The 10,727-nt window shown below is 37.0% G+C and overlaps 1 protein-coding gene across 1 annotated transcript in view; it reads left to right on the top strand.

The window, feature by feature from the left end:
- Positions 1-1,584, top strand: part of LOC115216362 (histone chaperone asf1b-B-like) — a 295,828-nt gene extending 294,244 nt beyond the window's left edge. The window contains exon 5 of the mRNA XM_036506683.1: positions 1,376-1,584. The gene's annotated coding sequence lies outside the window, so the exon portion shown is untranslated. The remainder of the gene's footprint in view (positions 1-1,375) is intronic.
- The last annotated feature ends 9,143 nt before the right edge of the window (positions 1,585-10,727 follow it).

The raw sequence follows: 10,727 nt of genomic DNA, 5'->3' as shown, positions 1-10,727 counted from the left end.
AGAAATTGATTGAATGCATTTTTAACTTTTGTTTTCAATGAACTATGGAAAAAGTGAAATATCTCCAGCAATTCATCTTGGAAAAATACATTAATATGCCAAATTTTAAAATTTTCTATAAACTTTAATCTTTGAAATGCTGGCAGCCAAATGGAAGAGATCCATCCTACTATTCGCCTCAAGAGAAATACGAACATCACATTAATCCGTTTATTTATTGCACTGGGAAAAAGCTAAATACATATTCATTTGAAAGAAATATGTATGGAGAAGTTTATTCGGTAGTTACACGGTGGCTACACTTCTTTGCAAGGAAAGCAGAATATGTCACAAACATGTCCAGAGTTATATCCCGTATTCATTTGAAAAATTAAATATATATATATATTAGTCATTAATTAATATCCACCCACCCCTTTTTTCACTTACTGCATATTTATTTTAAATTTAGATATTTAATGGTCCATGGATTAAATATGTTAACACCAGCTGAAACTAATATTGTTGAGTGGTGTGTGATAAACGTAGAATAGAGCTGAACTTCAAGTGAACCGAATATACGATTAAGTTCATGTTTCCGGTCAGATGTATTAAATTCATTTGAACTACAAATGTTCCCAAGAAAATAATGACTGCTATAATTTCCTATTTCCCCCACTACTACTAATAAGAAAAACTTGAACATTTTTTGTACCTATTAAAAAGAAACTGATGACAGGAATGCAGGGGCAGGAGTATAGAATAGTAAAAAAGAAGGTAAAGGGTCTGGTGTTATACATCAACATTTTTTAATGTATATATTTCCAATGAGTGTAAAAGTAATTGGTGGACAAAGCAGGTGTGAATAAAACGGATTAAAATGATAATATAATGATTAGAAATTCAAGGGAGAAGTTTTTAAATGATATTGAAATGACATGTGGTGGTCTGTGTCAGAAGACATAAAAATCAGTCTGTTGGTGAGCCGTGAAGGCAATAAATATCTAACACACACACACACACACACACACATCCTTCTGAGGAGAAATTCTTTTTGCTTTTGAAAAATGTGGTTTGTTTTGATAGTATAATTACAAATTGAATTGACGGAGAGAACTGAACTGATTCGTTTGTACATGTGAAAAAGACAGAGCCGAGCGAGTGAGTGAGGGATAGAATGGAAGAGAGAGAGGGAGAGAGAGAGAGAAAGAAAGGTACAGAGAGAGAGAGAGAGAGAGAGAGAGAGAGAGAGAGAGAGAGAGATTGTATCTGTGAACATAAATACTGGCTTCACTGAAACGACCGTTGATATTGGTGAAGTGTTTTATTGGGTGGTGCCTAAATCCTCTTCAAGAAATATTTATCAAATGACATCAAAGGATATTTATATTTTCAGACTTAAGTGATGGAAATTCATCACGAGTAAGAGGATAAAAGAAATTCAAGAAAAGAAACAACGTGGAGGAAACAGTTCTTAATGTTTCAAGAGCATCTGGTGTATGAATGAGACAATTGTAACCCAATCCCGTCAAGTCTGTGTTTTAATCTAGGTTCCCCCACCACCATTTCAGGCGAGTAAGAATTCACCCCAATCGACCTCAATTTTCTTGCTATAATAAATAGCTGTCCTTTTTGCTTCTTCTTCTTTGTAACTTTATAGGGATCTGAGAACAGTATACAGGCATCATTTGGACATCCCCGTCACACACACATGTATGTGAATATGTGTGTGTCTAAATTTCTGTGGCTGGTGCCATCTTCTTCTCTTCCAAGAGTTTCTACGTCCTATGCTTATTGGACTGATGGAGGCGGGCGTTTCGAACGCTTAGTTCTCATCGGCACTAGATACCCACAGAGAGCGCACAGAACTTTTTAATTTCAAGCAAGAGTTTTTTTCTCCAAGGTTCATTTATCTCTCAGACAAGTTGATTTCATTCATCAATTCACGAATACATACATTACATGGAAAAATGCGAGCAAGAGAAATAATATTCTTTAGATTATAAACCTGGAAAAATACAGGATACTTTTTGGTTATCTCACCCCCATTAAAAAAATGCCATTAGGTTATCTTCCCACTAAATATCGAGTTAATGTGGCGACAAGAAGATTGGATTAAAAGAGTTAGATCTTTTTGATTCAATACTTCAACACATTGTTGACGTTTGGCCTCCTCAATAGGAATGGTATGATTTGTTATAAAAATGGTATCAGATTCAATAAGATGATTAATTTTTTCAGTTTTCATGTTTATTAACTTTTCATTTTTCTTTTTTTTTTGTTTTATTGGGGGTTAAACAATTCATTTAGTTGAGGGAGATGACCAAAAGTACCGATATTTCTCGTAAAACGGGAGAGCTAACCCAATTTTTTAATGGGGGTGAGATAACCAAAAAAAACCTAGTACAGGACAAGTTGGATAAGTTCAAGCAAGTTATTACATCTGGTAAAGTACAGAAGAAGAAAATTTTTTAAATATTGCAGCTAAGGATAAAATTTCAAATAAAATATTTAGATTCAGAAAATATTAGCTTTGGTTAAAACTAAAAATTGTATAACAAGTTATTACTTGTTACTTCTGTTAAAAATAAAAAAATAACCCAATTAAGATATTTTTTGCACTTAAAAAAAATTCATTTTCTTAATTATTATTAAATAATTAGGAATTTGAAAATAGGTTCTAAAAATAGTAGTAGCACAATAAATAGAATAATACAAAAATTAGTTGTATATACAGTAAAATCTACCTATAACAACAAATTCACAGTAAAATTTGCTTGAGTTATTGCCAAGTTTTCACATTTTTAGTCTTGAATTTGCTTACTAGTCTACTTAGCATAAAACTTCAGATATAATGATACTTCTGGCTCTCATTCTTTGAGTGTTCTAGTGTGCCAATATTTTAACAAAATGGTGGTACCTTTTTTACTTAAAATGTTACTTTGTAAATTAAAATCAAATAAGTTTTAATATTCAAATTTTATCCTTAGCTGCAATATTTTAAGTAAAAATGTTCTTGTACTTTCGGGCCGTGGCCTATGGATAACTTTCAGATATCCCTGGCCTGGCAATGCTCCCCGGGGAGCGTTGCTGCTTCGGGAGAAACTCCACAGGCACGGAAGTGCTGTCAGTCGGAGCTACCCGAGATGTGCGCAGAGCGATGAAACCGTTCTGCACGCACTCGTCTAGTACCCGACAATTTCTGATGTGTGGGCTTATGTCGAGCACTTGCTGTCGCGTGTCACACAGATCTGGTCCATTGTCATCCGAGTCTATTGTTAAGATTGCTCTTCCTTTGATCGGGAAGGACAGGCAGTTTTCATCTGCCTAGTGGCCATGGCGAAAGCGGTTGTGTTGTGGGCAATACTGAAAGGGCTGAAGACGGGCTCTTTCCTCTGGCGAATTTCTAATCAACTTTTACAGGTTCCACTTGAAGAGACGGATCAGAGTGGAGAGGGAGGTGCTCCCTTCTAGCAGATTTATTGACAGGTGGATGAGAGTAGCGAGCTTGGTTCGTGTGAAGGGGCCTGCTCTGAACATGCGCTTCTGAGTGAAGTAAGAGAGATAGGAAGCACTTACATAAATGCTCAGGGAAACCGTGATTTTCTGTAGGGTTTGCGACACAAGGGAAACATCTAAATCACTGACACATTTTCCTTGTAAATATATATATATATATGATACTCCTCTTAAAAATAATGAGTGACCTTAGTGTGTCCAGTATCACATCATCTAGGGCTCCTTTCCTTTTATTGATAATAGGGTATAATTTTGACAATTATTTGGTTGCTATTTCCAGCGGCAACGTGGAAACTCCCTTGTTTAGCTGGTAGTTATGCGCGTGTAATTAGTGGGTGAAACCACTTGGGAGAGAAGGTAGTATATTAATGCAAGACCTATAGGGAAAGATAGATAGATAGAAGGAGAGAGAGGTAGACAGAGGGGGAAAGAGAAAGAAGAGAAAGAGATTGAGAGAGAGAGGGGGATGAGAGCAAGAGAGAAAGAGAGAGAGAGACGAAAACAGTAGAGAAGTGAGAATGTGGAAGATCAAACGGCGGCAGTTATTTTGTTAATTCTTTCGTATAATGAGGTACACCGTGGCGAATTTTGGCAGGTTGATAGATAGTGGTGATAGGAGGAGAGAGGACTAAGAAGTAGGTAGAAGAACGAACAAGAGAGATGGGTGGGTAGAGGCAGTGATAAAGAAGTAGTGAGAGATAAGTAAACAAACCGATAGATAGATAAGTATTAAAGTCATCACACACTAGTTTTAATATTTAGTTGCTGTGTGAACTGAAATCTCGTATTTTCTCAACAGAACGGTGTGTTTGGCAGCATCAGCAGACGGCTGTATGGTGTTACGTACATCTATTAAGTTCTATGTTTATAGACCATTACAGTCTGGGTTTCCCATTAATTAGTCGCACCCCCATTTCTCCACAGCGTAGATCAAATATGTATTGCGTTAGTTAGTCAAAGCAGCCTTTCGGAGTGCTTGATATAGTAGTTAATTCTCCCTCAAATCCTGTCTTAAACTGGACGGAATCATGAGATATTATAGTCCTAGAAACATACAGTCTGCTCGATCAGGGTTGACATTGGGTGAAACCACAATAACTGTCATGAGATGGACTTAAGACGACAAAGCAATATTAACATGGTCAGTAGACTTGTTAGAAGTAGCTGTCAACTGTCTCTCAGAGCACAAGCTTTCATCCTGAAACAAAGAACAAGATACATAGTCAACAGTTTACAACACTTGAAAGAAGAAGAAAAAATAGAGAGAGACAGGAAGTCTGCTCAATCAAGACTGACTTGGGTTTAACCAGCAACACCTCTTCTGGAATAAACTTGGTTTTTGCCCTCTCAAACAATTAATAATGTCGGTTTTTATCAGTTCTATTGCCTATTATTGATTTCTCAATTCTTTTGATTATTATGATTTTTTTAATCTTCTATCAACTATTATTAAAATATATACCAGTCATGAATTCAATTCGATTACACCTTCCTGGCGCTTGCAGAAATTAAACTATGCACCAAAAAAAATTTGAATGCTTTACTTCACAGATACTGGAAGTACTTTGAAAAAAAAAACACATTGATTAGCTTGATCCCTGATGTATTACACTAGTGCTGCTTCTATTTCTTATTTGAATTTATTCTTACGTATTGCATTGTCCGGGTATACCCGCACAAGGCTTTACCCGCCGTGGGCATGTAAATCGTGAACTGGCGAAATGATGCGCCTCCGATCCTGGTCGGGTACCTGATGTTAACAAGCCACAAAAATGGCGAAACATCGATGTCCATCACTCCTAGATAGGATTGAGGGTGAGTTATCTTGCCTGTCTGTGACTCTTATGATTTTTTAAAAACCCATCGCTTTGAGAGAGTATTCTCCACCACAGCCTACACGAGGCATGTACGATAAGTATATGTGATTGATAATATATATCAAAGTATCGATCAGGCCATCAAATGCTGTTATACACTGCTTGTCAGAGTGTGATTCCATTTCTATCTTGATTATGCCATTCTTTTCCATCTTGAACCAAATTGCATGACCAAATCTTCTTTCCATCGTCGTGGAGACCTTCCAAGTGGCCATTTCCGATCTATTGGATAACACTTAGCAATATATATATATATATATATATATATATGTATATATATATATATGTATATATATATATATATATATATATATATATATATATATATTATATATATATATATATATTATATTATATTATTTAGAAATCATTTTGTGCTGTGTTAAGTCACGTCCAGAAACTAAAGATTTCCTCCATATTTTACGATAATAAAGTCTTTTGTCCCGTGTGGATCTGCTGGGTCATAGTTCAGCAGACGCTAATCCACATTAAACAGTAATCCACATTAAACAGTAATCAAATTTTTTTCAAATTTTGGCAGCAGCTACTTTTAAGGGAGGGGTAAATCGATTATACCAACCTCAGTACTTGATTGGTACTTATTTTATCGACTCGAGAGGATGAAAGATAAAGTTAATCTTGGCGGGATTTGACTCAGAACGTAAAGCCGGAAGAAATACCGCTAAGCATTTTGTCCGGCATTCCTAATGCTTCTGGTTATTCGCCTTCCTAACAAACAGCAACATAATTACGAGAGGTTATTGATTTAGACAACAGGGCCAGTAATTTTGAGAGGAGGGTGTTAGTCGATTCCATTCGGCTATCAACCAATATTTAAATGGTATCTTATTGACTCCGAAATGAAGAACGGCAAAGTTAGCCTCGGCAGGATTTGAACTCAGTATGTAAAGAACTGGAAGATATTTCTTGCTCGCCTCCTAGCACGGGTGATGTCTTTATAAACGTCGTTTCTGTGCCAAAGATATGCTAACTGGCAAGGTGACAATCGTTGTTTGTATGGTTAATATCGTATCAACTAGAAAAAATATTATCAAAGGTTTACTATTACTGACAGACGTTTAATCTGATCGTCACTGCTGCTATGGTTATATACTTTTACCTACTACTTGTACAACTGGTGGTGGTGGTGTTGGCGGCGGTAATGGTAGTATGGTGGTATGTAGCGGGTAAGAGTGGTGATGATATTGGCTGTGGGTGTGTGGAATTACAAGTGTGGTAGTGAAAGTGGCGGTGGTTGTAGTGGTGATGTTGAAGGTAGTATTTGTAGTGGAGATGGTAGTGAGAATTGTGGTTGGTGTGGATGACAATGGTATATTTTCTTAATTAGGGTACTGCATATGGCGGTGGTGTTGCTGCTGTTTTTAGGAAAGGACGTAGGAATAATACTGATTTCAAATTTTGGCACTAGGTTAGAAATTCAGTGGGAGGGGAAAGCCAATTACAGTGACCCCATTGTTCAACTGGTACTTATTTTATCAATTCCGAAAGACAAAGTCGACCTCGGTGGAATTGGAACTTAGAAAGTAAATACGGACAAAATGCTGCTAAGCATTTTGTCCGGCATGTTAACGATTTTGCCAACACGCCGCCTTGAACGTTACATTATCCTTGTGTAACACGACCACATGGTCAGTCCTCCGATCTGAGGATTATTTCCCCTATTCTTTCCACCAGTCTCAAAGACTGGGGAGGCTTGTGGCCATTTCTCTTCCTCTGCCGACTAGAAAAATTATCAGGAATCAACGGCTGAAGTAGATTGGTTAGCGGTGAGTGCACAACTTCAGTGACATTATGGTCTACTCCTTATGCAAACAGAAGAGGATTTTGAAGAAAATATTAAGAATTATTCTGTTGTGTCTGGGGAGAGTCATTTTCTTTTTGTGCCTTATAATGTAACACACTCACCGGTGAAATTTCCACTTATTTCTTATTTTTATTTTCCTAAAATGACTCTCCCCAGACACAACAGAATATGCTTCAACACACGAACTCATAAAGAATCTTGCTAACCAAATCCAAAAATGAAATATTAAAAATTATTATTTAGTTTAAATTTGGTAGAAACAGCAGACTGTCGAACTAGATGTAATGTAGCATTTAAGTATATTTTTTTTATGTTCCGAGTTCAAATCATTAAAAGTGATATTGAGTATGTCTTTTTTCCTTGGAAGCTCTCAATGAAATACAAATCACTTATCTATTAGTCTTCGAGTAATTCGACATAATAAAACACCTGTAAGTTTGTAGCCTTGTTTGTTAATTTTGTAAGTTATTAATTAGTGTAAAATTCACGGAGTTGGGAGTCGGCAGAAACAGTAAAAAATTGAATGAAATGCGTTGCTGTATTTTCTGTGATCTGAGTTCAGATTCCGTCACAGCTGGCTTTTATTTTCAGTAGCATACAAATTTTGAGAATGGTTTAGTCGATCGCATACATCTTACACCTATCTGATTTTGTGTCAAAGTAAGAACTTATATTTACCACGAACGTAAAAGATATACTTCAAAAGCTAAAGCACTTTCAGATAGAAAGAAAAAGAGAGAGATTACTGTGCGTTTAGATTTCTCAGTTGGAAACCATTTAACTTCAATTAATGATGTCAAACCATTTGAGCAAAACATGACTGCCGTCAAAACATCTCCCACCAGCCTTTACATTGTTACTAGGTCTGCGAGAAATATCATCCAAACCTCCCTCAAATCATACTTTACCGTCTTAAAAAAAAACAAAAAAAAACGAGAGACTGGATAATATAACTCACGATATACGATACCTGAAAATCATATTTGAAATGCCTTTGATCATAGGTGGGCTTAGAACGGGAAATTAGTTTAAACAATGTGCAAAGAAACTCCGAATTCCAGGATTCTTGCAGCTAGTGTAAAATAAACAAAAATTGAAATGATAGCGTAAATGGGCGAAAGTAAATACTTTAACACACGGAGTCTGGCGACCATCTACTACCACCATCGCCTTCCCCTGAGTGGTAGAAAATTCGAGAAAACAGTCCCAGGAGCTGTATGTATTATTTCAAGCTAATAATAGTTAGATAACATCTAGAATAACTATACTAGGGGGGTTATAAATTTTAATCCAACTTTTTCAACTGGTGTACTTGAAATCGTAATAAATCTTTTCTTTATTGGTCACAGGAGCCCTTATACACGAAAGAAAACGTGTCGCCCGAAAGGGTTACAAAACATATGGGAATGTACGCACTCACAGGATGAGGTAAAAGTGCACGCAATAAATAAAAAAAAGTAGGTTAAACATATAGTACATAAGAACAAATAAGGTCAATCCACTTGTAAAGGAGCGGGAAGCCATTACCGGATTAAAAATCAGGGCATCCTACCAATCCAACTACCTTCCACTCTGTAAATTTTGTCGGAGCAATGTGTCCTTAAGTATCTCCTAGATTACGATCATTTTACTAATGTCTGCGTTGTTTTCAACAACCACCTGAGTTAATGCTAGTTCCCTCATCTACTCCTCAATTTGCACAGTATTTATTTTGTCCCCCTTCAGTTTTTTCAGTAGTTAATAAATGCCGTGCCTTTGGATTACCGTCTAATTCATGTACACCAGGTGTGTTGTGCTCCTTTAAAATAGACATTCAACTTCCTGCACACCTTAAGGCTGTACTCATCTTTTTTCCTATCCCCAGTAATTTACTCCTTTTCTCCAGTGTCCAACTCCTCCCATGACTGCAACACAATAAAATGGAATTGCTTTTCGAAACTTCTGATCAGTTCCCTTCGCCTTGTCGGTGCTCTTCTTCGTTGGTCACTAACGCCAACAATACAGAAGATTAGGTGATTTCATTTGCCTCCGTTATGGCTATTCTCGGAGCTGGGACCGGTGGAGCTCTGGAAACAATGGTAGCATTAGCCAAGGCTTCAATTTACTAATGTTGTTCGATTCCAAGCAATGACCTGAACAATAACAATAATAATAATAATAATAATAATATCGAAAAATACCTTAAGAATGGGAACCCAGATTCGAAATTTCCCCAAGACACCTGATGAAGGCTGGAGGGAATATCAGCCGAAACGTTGTGTTAACAACAAACAAGATGAGGACAAATATCCGTCGAATGTAAATAATGTAAAAAATGTACATAATTCCTCATCTCTTAAATATAGAACTGTATGCAATATCTTGCCAGATTGGTTTCAACGCCTTCTCTATTTTATCTGTTGGCATAATTTCAATTTTCTTCGCTTCTGTTCAATAAACTTTGTGGATAATCGTTTTTTCGTTCTTAACTTTCATGACTCCTTGATGAGGGGACGACTTTACATCGCCACTCTCTCTCTATTTAACATCTTCCTTATTCTGTACCTCCGCAACAATTGCAAACCTTTTCTTCTCTTCCATTTTCTTATCTATTTTCTTAATACATGTTACAAGTTCTTCTCCGAAGAGGACAGCTCCGAAGAGGACAGCTCCGAAGAGCTGCAGTGCTCGTATAGCATCATTTCAAAACAAGCTGTCACAAAAGAGCGAAGACAGTTCACAAAAGTGTTCAAACGAACACTAACACAAAATTACAACACAAAATTTCAGCACAAAAATTACACGTCTTAACACTATGAAAAATACCAGTAGAACAACTTACTAACAACCTGAGGTGGCGCCGGCTCCTCTCAAAGATTAGCCGGATAGGATTTTTAAAATGATAATATTTCAAATAAACTCGACTGCTCTCGACTGAAAATGAACCCGACTCCTCTCAAAAATTAAGTTAAAAAAACAGGAAAAATAATCCAGAATCCTTGTCCAGTATCAGTTTGTGCCAGTCACAAGGCTAAACATCCCTGAAAGTTTCATCTGAATCCATCCAGCGGTTCTTGAGATATCTTGTCCGCGGACAAACAAACAAACACGACTGAAAACAATACCTCCGCCTTCGTAAAGCCGGAGGCAACAAAGCAAAAGAAATATTTACAAAAATATATGTGTACAATAAAATATCTAAGATCAAACTACTTTTCCATCCCAGATAACGTCTAACTACTCAAAAGTCTTTGTTGCAGCAAAAATCGAAAGCGAAAAACCTTTTCACATCAAGTAATTTGTTTTTTCCTTTTCGAGCCATGCCTGGCTCATAAGGGCCGGTTTCCCGGTTTCCTTGGCGTATAGATTCCCCGCCTGGACGGGACGCCGGTCAGTCGCAGGTAAGCTGCAAGAGGAAAGAGTGAGAGAAATTTGTGGTGAAAGAGTCAGCAGAAGTTCGCCATGGAGTCGCGTGGAGCTTAAGTGTTTCGCTCTTAAACACACACATCGCCCGGTCTGAGATTCGAACCCGCGATTCCTTGAGCGCA

Source organism: Octopus sinensis, linkage group LG10 (genome assembly GCF_006345805.1).
Source record: "Octopus sinensis linkage group LG10, ASM634580v1, whole genome shotgun sequence".
NCBI lineage: Eukaryota > Metazoa > Mollusca > Cephalopoda > Octopoda > Octopodidae > Octopus > Octopus sinensis.
The sequence above is the reverse complement of the archived record's forward strand: the minus strand, read 5'-3'. Positions and strand labels throughout refer to the sequence as shown.